This window comes from Xenopus tropicalis, chromosome 1 (assembly GCF_000004195.4).
Source record: "Xenopus tropicalis strain Nigerian chromosome 1, UCB_Xtro_10.0, whole genome shotgun sequence".
Classification (NCBI taxonomy): domain Eukaryota; kingdom Metazoa; phylum Chordata; class Amphibia; order Anura; family Pipidae; genus Xenopus; species Xenopus tropicalis.
The window spans coordinates 181,892,217-181,910,124 of record NC_030677.2 but is presented as its reverse complement, the minus strand read 5'-3'; positions in this window follow the sequence as shown (position 1 = coordinate 181,910,124).

Here is a 17,908-nt window from a genome sequence, read left to right as displayed (position 1 = left end):
TCTTGTTAATGTTCCCTTAAATACAAATGAAAAGGAAAATAACATCCAAATAATATGTGCTGTTAAAGACAGAACTGACCAGTTAAACAACATCACATTTTCCAGTACAGTAAAGTAAGAGCGATGTATGCAATGTAATGTAGAACAGATGAATTTCCCATTTGAAATACTCTCACAGGCCATTCTTAGATTCTTGTTAGTAAATACTTGCCTTGCGTTTTTACAGGAAAACCACAATGGTTGATATTGACAGGATGCCCTGTTATGTCATATTAAACCCCACCCCATGTGTGGCTGTAACTCTCTTGTCGGGTGTGTATAGTGAATATTGCTCCATAACTATATAAAGCACCTCATATCCTCTTATTGTACAATAGAGGAGGTACATATATATATATTTTTAATTCACAAGTTTCAGTGTGTAACCCAGTGATCCCCAACCAGTGGCTCAGGGGCAACATGTTGCACCCCAACCCCTTGGATGTTGCTCTCAGTGCGCCCAAACCAGGGAGTTATTGTTGAATTCCTGACTTGGTGGTTAAATAAAAACAAGATTTCCTACCAAATAAAGCCCCCTGTAAGCTGATAGTGTACATAGAGGCCCCTAATAGCCAATCTTAGCCCTTATTTGGCACCTCCATGAACTTTTATGGTGCTTGTGTTGCTCTCCAAGTCTTTTTACATTTGGCTGTGGCTCATGAGTATGAAAGGTTGGGGTCCCTCTTGTATCCCAAAACAATGACATCATTAAGCACCATTTATAACACTGTTTTTTAGTATAAAGTGCTTACTTATGTCCCATGATGCTTCAGTGTTCAGCATTGGCAAGAAAATGTAGTTAATGGTGGGAGGGTTTTATAAAATGTAAAATGATTTTCATATACAACATTATATTGTACAATTAATAGCAGGACACTTCCCTTCCTCTCTATAGAGATTTCACAGGGCATTCTCTCTCTCTTTTTGTTTTTAATAAAATGTCCATGCACAGCAGTGAGTGGGGTTTGAATGCGCACCCAGCATGTGGCAATAGAAATATTTCTTTGTCTTTATTTAAGAGATTTCTGTATATTTATTAAAGGCTGATGAATTTTACATTTAAATGTATTGATTTATTTTTGTACCAGGGCGGGGGAGAGTGCGTTTGTACTGGGGGCCGGGAGAGTGCGTTTGTACCGGGGCGGGGGAGAGTGCGTTTGTACCGGGGCGGGGGAGAGTGCGTTTGTACCGGGGCGGGGGAGAGTGCGTTTGTACCGGGGCAAGGGAGAGTGCGTTTGTACCGGGGCAAGGGAGAGTGCGTTTGTACCGGGGCGGGGGAGAGTGCGTTTGTACCGGGGCGGGGGAGAATGCGTTTGTACCGGGGCGGGGGAGAGTGCGTTTGTACCGGGGCAAGGGAGAGTGCGTTTGTACCGGGGCGGGGGAGAGTGCGTTTGTACCGGGGGCGGGGGAGAGTGCGTTTGTACTGGGGGCCGGGAGAATGCGTTTGTACCGGGGCGGGGGAGAGTGCGTTTGTACCGGGGGCGGGGGAGAATGCGTTTGTACTGGGGGCCGGGAGAGTGCGTTTGTACCGGGGCGGGGGAGAGTGCGTTTGTACCGGGGCGGGGGAGAATGCGTTTGTACCGGGGCGGGGGAGAGTGCATTTGTACCGGGGGCGGGGGAGAGTGCGTTTGTACTGGGGGCCGGGAGAGTGCGTTTGTACCGGGGCGGGGGAGAGTGCGTTTGTACCGGAGCGGGGGAGAGTGCGTTTGTACCGGGGCGGGGGAGAATGCGTTTGTACCGGGGCGGGGGAGAGTGCGTTTGTACCGGGGCAAGGGAGAGTGCGTTTGTACCGGGGCGGGGGAGAGTGCGTTTGTACCGGGGCGGGGGAGAGTGCGTTTGTACCGGGGCGGGGGAGAGTGCGTTTGTACCGGGGCGGGGGAGAGTGCGTTTGTACCGGGGCAAGGGAGAGTGCGTTTGTACCGGGGCAAGGGAGAGTGCGTTTGTACCGGGGCGGGGGAGAGTGCGTTTGTACCGGGGCGGGGGAGAATGCGTTTGTACCGGGGCGGGGGAGAGTGCGTTTGTACCGGGGCAAGGGAGAGTGCGTTTGTACCGGGGCGGGGGAGAGTGCGTTTGTACCGGGGCGGGGGAGAGTGCGTTTGTACTGGGGGCCGGGAGAGTGCGTTTGTACCGGGGCGGGGGAGAATGCGTTTGTACCGGGGCGGGGGAGAGTGCGTTTGTACCGGGGCAAGGGAGAGTGCGTTTGTACCGGGGCGGGGGAGAGTGCGTTTGTACCAGGGGCGGGGGAGAGTGCGTTTGTACTGGGGGCCGGGAGAATGCGTTTGTACTGGGGGCCGGGAGAGTGCGTTTGTACTGGGGCGGGGGAGAATGCGTTTGTACTGGGGCGGGGGAGAGTGCGTTTATACCGGGGGCCGGGAGAGTGCGTTTGTACCGGGGCGGGGGAGAGTGCGTTTGTACTGGGGCGGGGGAGAGTGCGTTTGTACCGGGGCGGGGGAGAGTGCGTTTGTACTGGGGCGGGGGAGAGTGCGTTTATACCGGGGGCCGGGAGAGTGCGTTTGTACCGGGGCGGGGGAGAGTGCGTTTGTACTGGGGCGGGGGAGAGTGCGTTTATACCGGGGGCCGGGAGAGTGCGTTTGTACTGGGGCGGGGGAGAGTGCGTTTGTACTCAAGAGGTAACATTTTACCTTTTCCACTGTAATGTTTGTGGGAAAAGAGCCTAAAGTTCGTCAAGGTAAGTAAATGATCCTGAGATCACTCCCTTCTGCCCGGTATATGGAAGCAACTGATTTCAAACTTTCATTCAAATGTCCCTGCCCAACTTCCAGTTGGAGCGGATTCCTGCAAAGGTAGCACTAAAGCTCTGTTTAACATCCCATGACTTAATTAGTGTTGCATTAGGAAGGCCTCTAACCTTCTGTCACATCTTTCAATTTTGCTTGACAACATTATCAATGAATGAGACTTTTAAAATGGTTGTGAATTTCAACAGTAGAAATCAGTTATACAGCACTCACTGTAGCATAGTGAGGCGTAGTGTAGCATAGTGAGGCGTAGTGTAGCATAGTGAGGCGTAGTGTAGCATAGTGAGGCGTAGTGTAGCATAGTGAGGCGTAGTGTAGCATAGTGAAGCGTAGTGTAGCATAGCATAGTGAGGCGTAGTGAGGCATAGTGTAGCGTAGTGAGGCGTAGTGTAGCGTAGTGAGGCGTAGTGTAGCATAGTGAGGCGTAGTGTAGCATAGTGAGGCGTAGTGTAGCATAGTGAGGCGTAGTGTAGCATAGTGAGGCGTAGTGTAGCATAGTGAAGCGTAGTGTAGCATAGCATAGTGAGGCGTAGTGTAGCATAGTGAGGCGTAGTGTAGCATAGTGAGGCGTAGTGTAGCATAGTGAGGCGTAGTGTAGCATAGTGAGGCGTAGTGTAGCATAGTGAGGCGTAGTGTAGCATAGTGAAGCGTAGTGTAGCATAGCATAGTGAGGCGTAGTGAGGCATAGTGTAGCGTAGTGAGGCGTAGTGTAGCGTAGTGAGGCGTAGTGTAGCGTAGTGAGGCGTAGTGTAGAATAGTGAAGCGTAGTGTAGCATAGTGAGGCGTAGTGTAGCATGGTGAGGCGTAGTGTAGAATAGTGAGGCGTAGTGTAGCATAGTGAGGCGTAGTGTAGCATAGTGAGGCGTAGTGTAGAATAGTGAAGCGTAGTGTAGCATAGTGAGGCGTAGTGTAGCATGGTGAGGCGTAGTGTAGAATAGTGAGGCATAGTGTAGCATAATGAGGCATAGTGTAGCATAGTGAGGCATAGTGTAGCATAGTGTAGCATGGTGAGGCATAGTGTAGCATAGTGTAGCATAGTGAGGCATAGTGTAGCATAGTGAGGCATAGTGTAGCATAGTGAGGCATAGTGTAGCATAATGAGGCATAGTGTAGCATAGTGAGGCATAGTGTAGCATAGTGAGGCATAGTGTAGCATAGTGAGGCATAGTGTAGCATAGTGAGGCGTAGTGTAGCATAGTGAGGCGTAGTGTAGCATAGTGAGGCGTAGTGTAGCATAGTGAGGCGTAGTGTAGCATAGTGAGGCGTAGTGTAGCATAGTGAGGCATAGTGTAGCATAGTGAGGCATAGTGTAGCATAGTGAGGCATAGTGTAGCATAGTGAGGCATAGTGTAGCATAGTGAGGCGCAGCATAGTGAGGCGTAGCGGGGGCGGGGGGCTGGCCCTTGATTTCTGTACAACAAGTATTCTTAGTATATTCTGTTCTAGACAGGACACTCTTTAATGTCTGTGGAGGCTGAATTAATGACTATTGGAGTCTTAATCCCTTTCTATGATACATTCTTTAATTGTGTCCTGTCCTGGTCAGATATTTTAGAGGTATTTTAGAGATTTGAACCTCTATAAGTGGGTTTGAACCTCTATAAGTCACTGACTGCACAGCGAGTGTGGGAGCTGCTAAGTGAGTGTTGCATGTAATCTAAGGGGGAGATTTACGAATCCGAAACCTGAAAGGGAAAAAATCGGATTGGAAGCGAAAATTTTGCGACTTTTTTGTCGCCGTCGCTATTTTTCGTATTTGTCGCAACTTTTTTGTCGCCGCCGCGTCTTTATCGTATTTTGTGCGACTATTTAGTCGCCGTCGCGATTTTTTCGTATTGAGCGACTGTAAACGCCGGAAAAACCAATCCGATTTTTTCGCGACATCGACGAAAAAGTCGCGGAAAATATCCGAAAAAGTTGCAAAAATACCGATCATTATGAAAAAACGCATTCAGATGCTTTCGGTCCGTTCGTGAATTAGTAAATCTCCCCCTAAGTGTTGCATGTGAATTAAGTGTTTAGCAGGCGTTAAAAACAAAAAGGCGTTTAAATCTAAAAAGGCACTATACGAGGGATTGCACTCGGGAGACTGTAAGTACCCAGTGGCAATATGAGTTCCAGTATGATTGCTGGTGTTACTCAGTGCGCATCTTGTCACATGTATGTGGTCCTGGAGCAGCAGTTCCATGCAGCATTTACTTGTGAGAGATGCAGGTGGGTTTTCCTCTTGGAATCTGAGGTGCAGAATCTAAGGGGGGAACTGGCAGCACTGAGGGCAGCTGCAAACATGTTGAGGGCGAGGACTTCCAAGGTAATTTTCTCAGAGATATTACCTGTGCCACGAGCAACATTAAGAAGGCAGCGGGAGCTCAGGGAGATTAATGCGTGGCTGAGAGATTGGTGCAGGGAGGAGGGCTTTGGGTTTCTCCAGAACTGGGCTGATTTCTCAATCGGCTACAAGCTCTTTGCCAGGGATGGGCTGCACCTCAATGATGATGGGGCAGCTGCTTTGGGGGAAAAGATGGCTAGCGGGTTGGAGGAGATTTTAAACTAGGAGTGGGGGGGGAGGGTGCAGCGGGAAATTCTGTGGTAGACAGGATAGATGAGGTAGTGGGCACAGTAAGGGAAATTGGGGGAGGAGACTTGCTTCGGGATACTGATAATGGCAGGGAGGCCCATAAGTTGTTTACACGTCATTCTCACGCCGGAACCAGTATTAAATGTATGTTTACCAATGCAAGGAGTCTGACTGGTAAAATGGGAGAGCTGGAGGTACTGGCGTTGGAGCGGAAATATGATGTGATTGGAGTTGCTGAAACTTGGTTGAATGAGTCTCATGACTGGGCAGTTAATATTGGGGGGTATACATTGTTTCGGAGGGACAGGGGCAATAGAAAAGGAGGAGGAGTGTGTCTGTTCATTAAGCAGGAATTAAAAGCAAATATTAAGGAGGAAGTGATGGGGTTAACAGAGGGAGCTGAATCCTTATGGGTTGAGCTTCTCACAGATAGTAAAGAATCTACCAAGCTAATTGTAGGGGTATGCTATAGACCCCCTAATGTAAGTGAGGAGGAGGAGGCCCAGCTCCTGTTGCAAATAGAAAAGGCTGCTAGTTTGGGGCAAGTGACAATAATGGGGGATTTTAATTACCCTGATATTGACTGGGGCAATAGTACTGCCAGGACAGTAAATGGGAACAAGTTTATAAACTTGCTGCACGACAACTTTATGTCACAGGTTGTTGAGGAGCCAACCAGGAACCATGCTATACTAGATCTAGTGATCTCTAATGACCCAGAACGTATAGCAAATGTGCAAGTGGTTGAACCCCTGGGTAATAGTGACCATAATGTTATTTCATTTGATGTTTGGTGCAGGAAACAAATTTACACGGGGGCAACAAAGACAATGAATTTTAGGAAGGCAAATTTTAGCTCCTTAAAGGACAATGAAAGGTTAATATAAATTAAAAGTAAGTCTAAAGGCATTCTTTTGAAGTACTTACTGCATATCTAAATTCCCAGATCCCTGCTTGCTTCTCTGAGATATGGTGCTGGCAGCCTACAGCAGTGTGAAGCCTACAGTGACATCACTGAAATCTCTCTCCCCTTCCTGTAGGTGCCAGCGGCAGCCATCCTATTCTCTGAGCATGTGTGTAACTTGATCCTGTCTCCTGTTCTGAGCTACACATGCCCACCAGCCAATCAGAAGCGGATCTGGCAGAGGGGAGGGGGGGAGGGAATGAAACAAATGTGCAGTATGAAGCAAGGAGGGAAAGGAAGGGAGAATACCTTTTTAGAGATGGCTGCCTGTTCTAGAAAATGTGAGTAAATGTGACTGAGTAAATATTTGATTAGGTGAGCCAAAAGTGTGGCGTTTTTACTAAACTATAGGAGGACTATTGGGCAGTATGCTTTTTAAATTTTGATTTGCATTCTCCTTTAAGGGCAGCGCTTCAGGGCATAGATTGGGGCATTATGTTTTCTGATAAAAACACAGAGCAGAAATGGTTGTCATTTAAAATGATATTAAATCATTACTGTTCTCAATTCATTCCATTAATAAGAAAAAGTAGAAGTGTTAAGAATCACCCTATGTGGCTTAATTCTGAGGTAAAGAAGTTAATAGGGAGGAAAAGGAAAGCTTTTAAGAAATATAAGTCAGAGGGGACAGTAGCTGCGTTTAATGAATATAAACACTATAACAAGTGTTGTAAAACAGCAATCCGGAAGGCAAAGATAGAAAATGAGGAGCGCATCGCGGCCGAGGCCAAGACTAACCCCAAAAAGTTTTTTAAGTATATTAATAGTAAAAAGATGCAGGTTGAGGGTGTGGCCCCATTGAGTTATAATAACAATATGGTTACAGCGGATACAGAAAAGGCAGATGTGCTTAACCAGTTCTTTTCTTCTGTGTATACAGTAGAGGAGCCAGTGGGCCAAGTCCCACCCAATAGCTGCACTGTTGCCTCAGCTCCAACTACACAGTGGTTGGCACAGGATATGGTGCTTAAAGGGTTACACACGATAAATGTAAACAAGGCACCTGGGCCAGATGGAATACACCCTCGGGTACTGAGAGAGCTAGGGGCAGAATTGCAGTGGCCCCTGTTTCTGATATTCTCAGACTCTCTTTCATCAGGTATGGTACCTAGTGATTGGAAGAAGGCGAATGTCATTCCCATATTTAAAAAGGGAGTAAGATCTCAGCCTGGCAATTATAGGCCTGTAAGTTTGACATCCGTGGTGGGCAAGTTATTTGAAGGCTTGTTAAGGGATCACATTCAAAATTATGTAGGGGAGAATGGCATTATGAGCAGTAATCAGCATGGCTTTATGAAGGACAGGTCATGTCAGACCAATTTAATTGCTTTTTATGATGAGGTAAGTAAGAAGCTGGACAGTGGGGATGCAGTAGATATCATCTATTTGGATTTTGCCAAAGCATTTGATACCGTTCCCCACAAACGACTGCTTTCTAAGCTAAGGTCTATTGGTCTTAGTGAAGTCGTTTGCACATGGATAGAAAACTGGCTACAGGATCGGGTACAGAGGGTGGTTGTTAATGGTACATTCTCTACTTGGAGTAAGGTTCTCAGTGGGGTCCCTCAGGGTTCTGTACTGGGTCCACTTTTGTTTAATTTGTTCGTAAATGACTTAGGGGAGGGTATTATGAGTAATGTATCAGTGTTTGCAGATGACACAAAACTCTGCAGACCAGTCAATGCTATCCAGGAGGTGGCATCCTTGCAGCAGGATCTTGACCAACTGGCAATCTGGGCAGCTAAGTGGCAGATGAGATTTAATGTGGATAAATGTAAGGTCATGCACCTGGGATGTAAAAATATGCAAGCCCGGTATACCCTTAATGGGACTGCACTAGGCAAATCCATAATGGAGAAGGACCTTGGAGTCCTTGTAGATAATAAACTTGGCTGTAGCAAGCAATGCCAGGCAGCAGCTGCAAGGGCAAACAAGGTTTTGAGCTGTATTAAAAGGGGTATAGATTCACGGGAGGAGGGGGTTATTCTTCCCCTTTACAGAGCGCTGGTAAGGCCCCATCTAGAATATGCTGTTCAGTTTTGGTCTCCAGTGCTCAAACGGGACATTATTGAGTTAGAGAGGGTCCAGAGAAGGGCAACTAAGCTGGTAAAGGGTATGGAAAGTCTCAGTTATGGAGAAAGACTGGCCAAGTTGGGTCTGTTTACACTGGAGAAGAGGCGCTTAAGGGGTGACATGATAACTATGTATAAATATATAAAGGGATCATATAATAACCTTTCTAATGTTTTATTTACCAGTAGGTCCTTCCAACGGACACGAGGGCACCCACTCTGTTTAGAAGAAGGGAGGTTCCGTTTAAATATTTGGAAAGGATTTTTTACTGTGAGAGCTGTGAAGTTCTGGAATTCCCTCCCCGAATCAGTCGTGCTATACATTATATAGCTTTAAGAAGGGGCTGGATGGATTCTTAGCAAGTGAGGGAATACAGGGGTAGGGGAGATAGCTCTCAGTACAAGTGAGGGAATACAGGGGTAGGGGGGATAGCTCTCAGTACAAGTGAGGGAATACAGGGTTATGGGAGATAGCTCTCAGTACAAGTGAGGGAATACAGGGGTAGGGGAGATAGCTCTCAGTACAAGTGAGGGAATACAGGGGGATAGCTCTCAGTACAAGTGAGGGAATACAGGGTTATGGGAGATAGCTCTCAGTACAAGTGAGGGAATACAGGGGTATGGGAGATAGCTCTCAGTACAAGTGAGGGAATACAGGGGTAGGGGAGATAGCTCTCAGTACAAGTGAGGGAATACAGGGGTAGGGGAGATAGCTCTCAGTACAAGTGAGGGAATACAGGGGTATGGGAGATAGCTCTCAGTACAAGTGAGGGAATACAGGGGTAGGGGAGATAGCTCTCAGTACAAGTGAGGGAATACAGGGGTATGGGAGATAGCTCTCAGTACAAGTGAGGGAATACAGGGGTATGGGAGATAGCTCTCAGTACAAGTGAGGGAATACAGGGGTAGGGGAGATAGCTCTCAGTACAAGTGAGGGAATACAGGGGTAGGGGAGATAGCTCTCAGTACAAGTGAGGGAATACAGGGGTAGGGGAGATAGCTCTCAGTACAAGTGAGGGAATACAGGGTTAGGGGAGATAGCTCTCAGTACAAGTGAGGGAATACAGGGGTAGGGGAGATAGCTCTCAGTACAAGTGAGGGAATACAGGGGTAGGGGAGATAGCTCTCAGTACAAGTGAGGGAATACAGGGGTAGGGGAGATAGCTCTCAGTACAAGTGAGGGAATACAGGGGTAGGGGAGATAGCTCTCAGTACAAGTGAGGGAATACAGGGGTATGGGAGATAGCTCTCAGTACAAGTGAGGGAATACAGGGGTAGGGGAGATAGCTCTCAGTACAAGTGAGGGAATACAGGGGTAGGGGAGATAGCTCTCAGTACAAGTGAGGGAATACAGGGGTAGGGGAGATAGCTCTCAGTACAAGTGAGGGAATACAGGGGTAGGGGGGATAGCTCTCAGTACAAGTGAGGGAATACAGGGGTAGGGGGGATAGCTCTCAGTACAAGTGAGGGAATACAGGGGTAGGGGGGATAGCTCTCAGTACAAGTGAGGGAATACAGGGGTAGGGGAGATAGCTCTCAGTACAAGTGAGGGAATACAGGGGTAGGGGGGATAGCTCTCAGTACAAGTGAGGGAATACAGGGGAAGGGGAGATAGCTCTCAGTACAAGTGAGGGAATACAGGGGTATGGGAGATAGCTCTCAGTACAAGTGAGGGAATACAGGGGTAGGGGAGATAGCTCTCAGTACAAGTGAGGGAATACAGGGGTAGGGGAGATAGCTCTCAGTACAAGTGAGGGAATACAGGGGTAGGGGAGATAGCTCTCAGTACAAGTGAGGGAATACAGGGGTATGGGAGATAGCTCTCAGTACAAGTGAGGGAATACAGGGGTATGGGAGATAGCTCTCAGTACAAGTGAGGGAATACAGGGGTATGGGAGATAGCTCTCAGTACAAGTGAGGGAATACAGGGGTATGGGAGATAGCTCTCAGTACAAGTGAGGGAATACAGGGGTAGGGGGGATAGCTCTCAGTACAAGTGAGGGAATACAGGGGTAGGGGAGATAGCTCTCAGTACAAGTGAGGGAATACAGGGGTAGGGGAGATAGCTCTCAGTACAAGTGAGGGAATACAGGGGTATGGGAGATAGCTCTCAGTACAAGTGAGGGAATACAGGGTTATGGGAGATAGCTCTCAGTACAAGTGAGGGAATACAGGGGTAGGGGGGATAGCTCTCAGTACAAGTGAGGGAATACAGGGGTAGGGGAGATAGCTCTCAGTACAAGTGAGGGAATACAGGGTTATGGGAGATAGCTCTCAGTACAAGTGAGGGAATACAGGGTTATGGGAGATAGCTCTTAGTACAAGTTGATCCAGGGACTGGTCCGATTGCCATCTTGGAGTCAGGAAGGAATTTTTTCCCCTCTGAGGCAAATTAGAGAGGCTTCAGATGGGGTTTTTTGCCTTCCTCTGGATCAACTAGAAGTTAGGCAGGTTATATATAGGCATTATGGTTGAACTTGATGGACGTATGTCTTTTTTCAACCCAACTTACTATGTTACTATATTGAAGACTGCACTGGTTTAAAGGAACAGTAACACCAAAAAATGAAAGTGTATAATAGTAATTACAATATAATGTACTGTTGCCCTGCATTGCTACAACTGGTGTGTTTGCCTCAGAAAGTCTACTATAATTTATATAAATAAGCTGCTGTGTAGCCATGGGGGCAGCCATTCAAAGGAGAAAAGGCACAGTTTACTTAGCAGATAATAGACAAACCCCCATTATATGGGGCTTATCTACTAGTTGTCTGCTATGTAACCTGTGCCTTTTCTCCTTTTTTCCAGCTTGAATGGCTGCCCCCATGGCTACACAGCAGCTTATTTATATAGTAGCTTTTCTGTAGCAAAAACACCAGTTTTTTGCAGAGCAACAGCACATTATATTTTAAATACTTTAAAACACTTTAATTTTTTTATGTTACTGGTCCTTTAAGGGTTAATGCATCTCACAGTAATAACTGGTGGGTGGGATTCCTGTGTAATTCCTTAAATGTCTGTTTTTCACTGCAGTGTGTTTTTCTGACACATTTGAGGAAGGGCCCTTGATGCCTGAAACATAGAGTAGACTCACAATAAAAATTAAACCAGCAGTTATTCTGCCCTGGTCTGTAATTCTACTAATAAAGGATACACTTTATTGGATGCCAGTGACAGAACATCTGGGGAATTACAGCACTGATATCCCTCATGTAATCACTCGCTATTGTGTGTTACTTCAGTGTTTGTTATTAAGAAAACTGACATTGTACCACAGAATGTGCCCTTCAGAAAATGCTACAGTGACATTTACACAGAGACACTGCCTGGCCGGTCAGGGAATAGTGAGTGACGCGTATTGGTGGCCTGTAGCTAGGCATCAGGCAAAGATCAAATGAAAGCCACAACTATGCTTCAATACACACATCTCAATAAGTCTCCATTGAAACAACATCACCATTTATTTATATAAGTTACACAGCGCTTTATAATTAATTTATATACTGTATTTTAAAAACAAGAGTTATAGAATAAAAAATAGGATCAGAGAGAACATTTATGAATTATCTTATATATAACGAACTATTGGCTGGCCAACCTATACACCTATTAACAATACATATAAGAAGTGTAGGAGTATACCTTCATTTATTAAAGGAACAGTAACACCAAAAAATGAAAGTGTATAAATGTAACTAAAATATAATGTGCTGCTGCCCTGCACTGGTAAAAGTTGTGTGTTTACTTCAGAAAGGCTACTATAATTTATATAAATAAGCTGCTATGTAGCCATGGAGGCAGCCATTCAAAGGCGAAAAGGCACAGGCACATAGCAGATAACAGATAAAACACTATTGTAATCTACAGAACTTATCCGTTATCTGCTATGTAACCTGTGCCTTTTCTCCTTCTTTCCAGCTTGAATGACTGCCCCCGTGGCTACACAGCAGCTTATTATATAAATTATAGTAGTGTTACTGTAGCAAACACACCAGTTTTACCAGTGCAGGGCAACAGTGCATTATATATTTTTTTTTTTTTTTGAGTTTTAACTTTTTTATTGGAGATAGTAAAGTACATAACATATACAATAACATTTCCAGTTGTAAATAATTATGTCAATAAAGAGTACCGTTACAGATCAAATTTGGTTTTCGCGTGTTGTTCCTTGAGGGGGGAAAGGGGGGGATGGGGAGGGGGATTAGATTGGAAGGGGGGGAGTCAGGGTCTTGTTTTTCCAGTTTCCTGACTTGCCGGGGGAGGGTAAATATGAGGAAAATATACATGCATATAAAAAAGAAAAACATTATGGTTTTAACTAGTTAAGCAATAACTGAACCGTAACTAAACCATGCTGGGTGGGGTGTTTCTCCTTGCTCCTCTCCATTTTTCATTTTTCTCCGGGGTCCGGGTCCAATCTGGATATTATTTATTTCTACTTCCATCGTGACCTATCTCTGGGGCTCTTGGATCATTATCTTATTTGACCTTATCCCTTCTGCTTCCCCGTTCTCCTGCTGGAGGGGTGATTATATGGTAACCTTCTATAGTTTGTATAGTTGAAGTATCTCACATAGTTTCTGTGAGTTATATATGGGGAAGGCATGGTTTAAGTGGTGGAAGTAAGGTATTGTTCCCAGGGGGCCCACACTTTTTGGAATCTTTCTTGTTTATCAGTTAAGATACTGGTTAGTCTTTCATTAACGTAGATCCAGTTGATATTGTTTTTTAGTTGTAGAATAGGCAGGAATGGGGATTTCCATGATCTTGCTATTGTCAATTTGGCTGCGGTAAAGATTTGGTTTATCAGCTTCCAAGTGTATTTATTTGCATTAGGTGTTTTCTTCCCCAATAAAGCGTGTTCTGGGGATTTGGGTAGGTTAACTCCTGTAACTGAAAATATCATTTCATGGACCCTAGTCCAGAATCTTTGTACCCTGGGGCACTGCCACCATATGTGATAAACCGTGCCTTCCCCTCTACAGTTTCTAAAACATTGGGGGTTATATTGGTTATTTATTTTGTGTAGCCTGGCTGGGACCAGATACCAACGTAAGAGAACTTTGTATCCCGCTTCCAGCAGGGCGGTGTTGATTGAGTTATGCGCTGCTTGGTCCCATATTTTAAGCCAGTCCTTTTCATCGATTGTATGGCCCAGGTCTTTTTCCCAGGCTTTTACGTACGGTAAGGTAGATGGGGTATTGGTTTCAGATAGAATGTTGTTTCGACAAGACTCCTTTGGAGTATGGGTATTTGGTACATATTGTTTCCAGGTACGTAGAGGGTGGTGTATTTGTATCCTTGAATTTGAATTTTAGGTAATGTTGTACCTGTAAGTACCTGAAAAGTTCGCCGGGGGGGGGGGGAGGAATACAATTGTTGGAATCTATCCCACTTCAGGGGGCCAGAGATTCCAAACATATACCTTAGTACCGTGAGACCCTTGGATACCCACCACTGGAAAGATCCCTGGTCTAGTCCTGGGCTGAATTCCGGGTTTCCCACTATCGGGACAGCTGGATAATGGGGGGAGAACAGTTTTGCTTTATGCTTTATTTTGTCCCATATAGTTAGAGTTTGTTCTAGCATAGGAGTTAAACCTTCAGGTCTATGTACAAAGGGAAGCCATATGGTCGCTGCCAGCTTAGCTGGGCTGATGAGTGATTCCTCCATGGTTACCCATTTTGGAGGCGGATTGGCGTATAGCATGGGAATGGATACTATTTGAGCCGCCTGATAGTAATTACCAAAGTTTGGAACTCCTAGACCTCCCTTTTCTCTTGGTGCTTGCATTGTTGCTTTTGAAACCCTGGGGGGTCTGGTGTTCCAGATGTATTTCATTACCTGTTGCTGTAGTTTTTCGATATCGTGACTCGGTATTGAAATGGGTAGGGTTCTGAAATAGTACAGCACTTGTGGTAAAATGACCATTTTAACTGCATGGATCCGGCCAATCCAGGATGTGTCCTGTTTTGTCCAGGTCTTTAGGGTAGTTATCACATTTTTCCACAAGGGGGGGTAGTTAGTTCTGTATAAATCTTGTATATGTGGAGTTATTTTAATACCTAAGTATTTTAAGTGTGCTGATTGCCACTTGAAATCAAAGTTTAATTGGAGAAGCTTGAGTTGTAGGGGTGGAAGATTTATATTTATAGCGTAAGTTTTTGTGTAGTTTATCTTAAGTCCTGATATCTCCGCATATCTATCAAATGTGTTAATTAAGTTGGGTAATGTGGTGAGTGGTCTGGTTATCATTAATAGAATGTCATCCGCAAAGAGGCATATTTTGTGATGGTTGGAGTCTGTTTTTAGGCCTGATATGTTGATGTTGTTACGAATTTGTGCGGCCAGTGGTTCCAGGGCCAATATAAACAAGATGGGGGATAAGGGGCAGCCTTGCCTCGTATCTCCTGATAATGGAAAGGTCTCTGTGTAGTATGGGCCCCATCTAACATATGCTTGGGGGTAGTTATACAGTGCTTTAATGATGTGTTGGAACTTTTGTTTAAATCCCCATTTATCCAGGATATAGTGCAGGTAGGACCATGAGACTGAGTCGAAGGCTTTGCTTAGATCAATGGATAGTAATAACCCTGGTATTGCCTTGGATCTGATTGTATGTATGAAGGTCAGAGCCCTTCTAATGTTATCTGTTGCTTGACGTTTGGGGACAAAGCCCACTTGGTCGCTGTCTATTATAGTAGAGAGGAAAGTATTTATTCGGTCTGCCAGAATTTTTGACAAAATTTTTACATCTATGTTCATGATTGAGATTGGCCTATAGTTAGCACAATTTAGTGAGTCTGTGTCTGGTTTTGGTATTGGGGTGACCTGCGCTAGGAGTGAGTCTCTTCCCCAAAATCCTCCATTCAGTATTTCATTTAGTGCATTTGTTAACTGGGGTGTCAATGTTTTAGCATATTTTTTGTAATATAAGGCCGTAAAGCCATCTGGGCCAGGCGCTTTTGATGTATTAAGTTGTTTGATAGCCTTAAGGACTTCCTCCTGGGTTATCATATTTTCCATAAGATTTGCTTGGGATTCTGCCAGGTGCGGAAGATTTGCCGCTTCTATGAACCTGTGTGCTTTTTCCCTGGGGAAGGGTGTGCCTGAGGAGAATAACGATTTGTAAAATTTACCAAATTCCTCTATTATTTTAGTTGGGTTCCCGGAGATCTCCCCTTGGGAGGTTCTAATTTTATATAGAGCTGTATTTGGGGTTGGTGGTTTTTTCAGTTGTTTTGCTAATAGTGTTGTAGGTTTGTTGCTTAAAGGAGAAGGAAAGGCTAAGTCACTTGGGTGTGCCAAAATGTTAGGCACCCCCAAGTGACTTACATGACCTACCTTGTACCCCGGGCTGGTGCCCCCGTTAGGAGAAAACAGCACCAGCCCGGGGCACCTGTAGACACCGCTTCCTCCTTCCTTTGCGCGCTGCTGCCGAAATCCGTGGGCCGGCGCATGCGCAGTAGAGTGAAAAGCCGACTTTAATGTTTAAGTTCGGCTTTTCACTCTACTGCGCATGCGCGCGCAAGCGAGGAGGAAGCAGGTAGCGCCGGCAGCTGCCCCGGGCTGGTGCTGTTCTCTCCGTACGGGGGCACCAGCCCGGGGTACAAGGTAGGCGTTCTAAGTCACTTGGGGGTGCCTAACATTTTGGCACCCCCAAGTGACTTAACCTTTCCTTCTCCTTTAATGAATAATATTTTTGGGATCTCCATCGAAGGGTGGAGGCTGCTTTAGCTGATAACTGTAGGTCTAGCTCTGTCCTTAGTTTAGACAGTTGAGCTCTTAATGTTGGAGAGGAGGCTTTTTTGTTCTGTTTCTCTAGGTCCTCCAGTTTGGTTTGCATTTGAGCTGTTTGCTGATTGGATTGTTTTATTTTGTAGGAGATGGTGCTTATGATATGGCCCCTTAATACAGCTTTATGTGCTTCCCAAAGACTGACCTTTGAATTGACACTGTTTTCGTTCTCTTTAAAATATTGTTCTAAATGGTTTTGTATTTTTTGTTGGATCTGTGGGATCTTTATAAATGTATCATTTAGCCTCCATTTTCTAGCTAGGGGCATGTGGTGAAGGTCTTTTAAAGTTAAGGAGAGAGGTGAGTGATCTGACCATGTGGTTGTGTGTATTTTTGATGAGATAGCCTTTGGTAAAAGGGTTTGTTGTATCGAGATATGGTCTATCCTTGAATATGTGGAATGCGGGTTGGAGTAAAAGGTGTAGTCCTTTTTCCTAGGGTTCATTTCTCTCCATACGTCTATGAGCTGCATGGAGGATAGTGTTTTCTTTAGGAGCGTTAGGTCCCTGTGCGTGGGTGGGCTGTTTTGTTGGGGGGTCCCGGTCTGATTAGTCAAGTGTTGTTGTGTTGAGGATGGGTTGTATCTATCTAGTGTTGGGTCTAAGCTTAAGTTTGAGTCCCCGGCCATTAAGAGAGTCCCTTCCATATGTTTGTTGACTGTGTCGAGCAAGTCTATCAGGAATTGTACCTGTTCTGTATTCGGACTATAATAGTTTACAATTGTCATTTTTTGGTCTTGGAGGTCCCCTATCAAAATCAGGTACCTGCCTTCCTGATCTTTAATCTCGTTCCGGATCGTTAATGGGAGTCCCCTTCTCACACACACTGACACTCCTTTTGTTTTTTTTGGCCCGTTTGCGGAATAATAGGTAGGGAAGTAGGTGGAGAGGAACTTGGGGGCTGATGTAGCTGAAAAGTGTGTTTCCTGTAATAAAAGGATGTCTGCTCTGGTTGAGTGGTAATATTTAAAAGCTTTAGTCCTTTTATTAGGGGAATTAAAGCCTTGTACATTATGAGAGATTAATTTCAATTGTACTGTCATTTTTTGTAGTTTGTGTAGGTTATTACGTTGTGGGCTCGAATTCTATATTGGGTTTGTGGTCGGGACACAGCCTGGCTTTTCCCTTTAGATCGAGATTTGTCTGTGGTTACTATAGGGGGGCTTGAGGTGTGTGCTGGTGATGTTATCATGTAACTCACGTTTTGATGATTATTGTCCCTGGATGGTGGTGGCTCTTGACCTGATATACCTGGGACCCGGATCAGTAAGGACTGTACATCGTGGAGGTTGAGAACACCCGGCATGGGAATAAAAAAACAGGTTATTATTACATTTAACCAATACAAAAACATTTCCGGCCAAATTGGCCAACTTTCAGGTAATGCAAAATCTTTTTACTCTATCTTTCGATAGGTAAAAAGGGGTGTGCAGCTTTCTCGGGGGGCAGCCATGCTGACACACCGGTACTTTCATAAGATTATTATATATCTGTTTAAGGTAGTGGTTTCCCTTTTACTGTAGTAAAAAGTTCGTTCTCAGTCTCGTTCGGGGGCGGTTAGTTTAAGAGTCCAGGGTAGGTTTTCCCCTTTCTCGTGGGGTACGTTGGGTCTTTGCCCATATCGGGGATAGATTGACTGAGCGAGCTGGACTCTGTGACGTTGGGGGAGACTGCGTTGTCGGTTCCACCAGGCGAAGGTG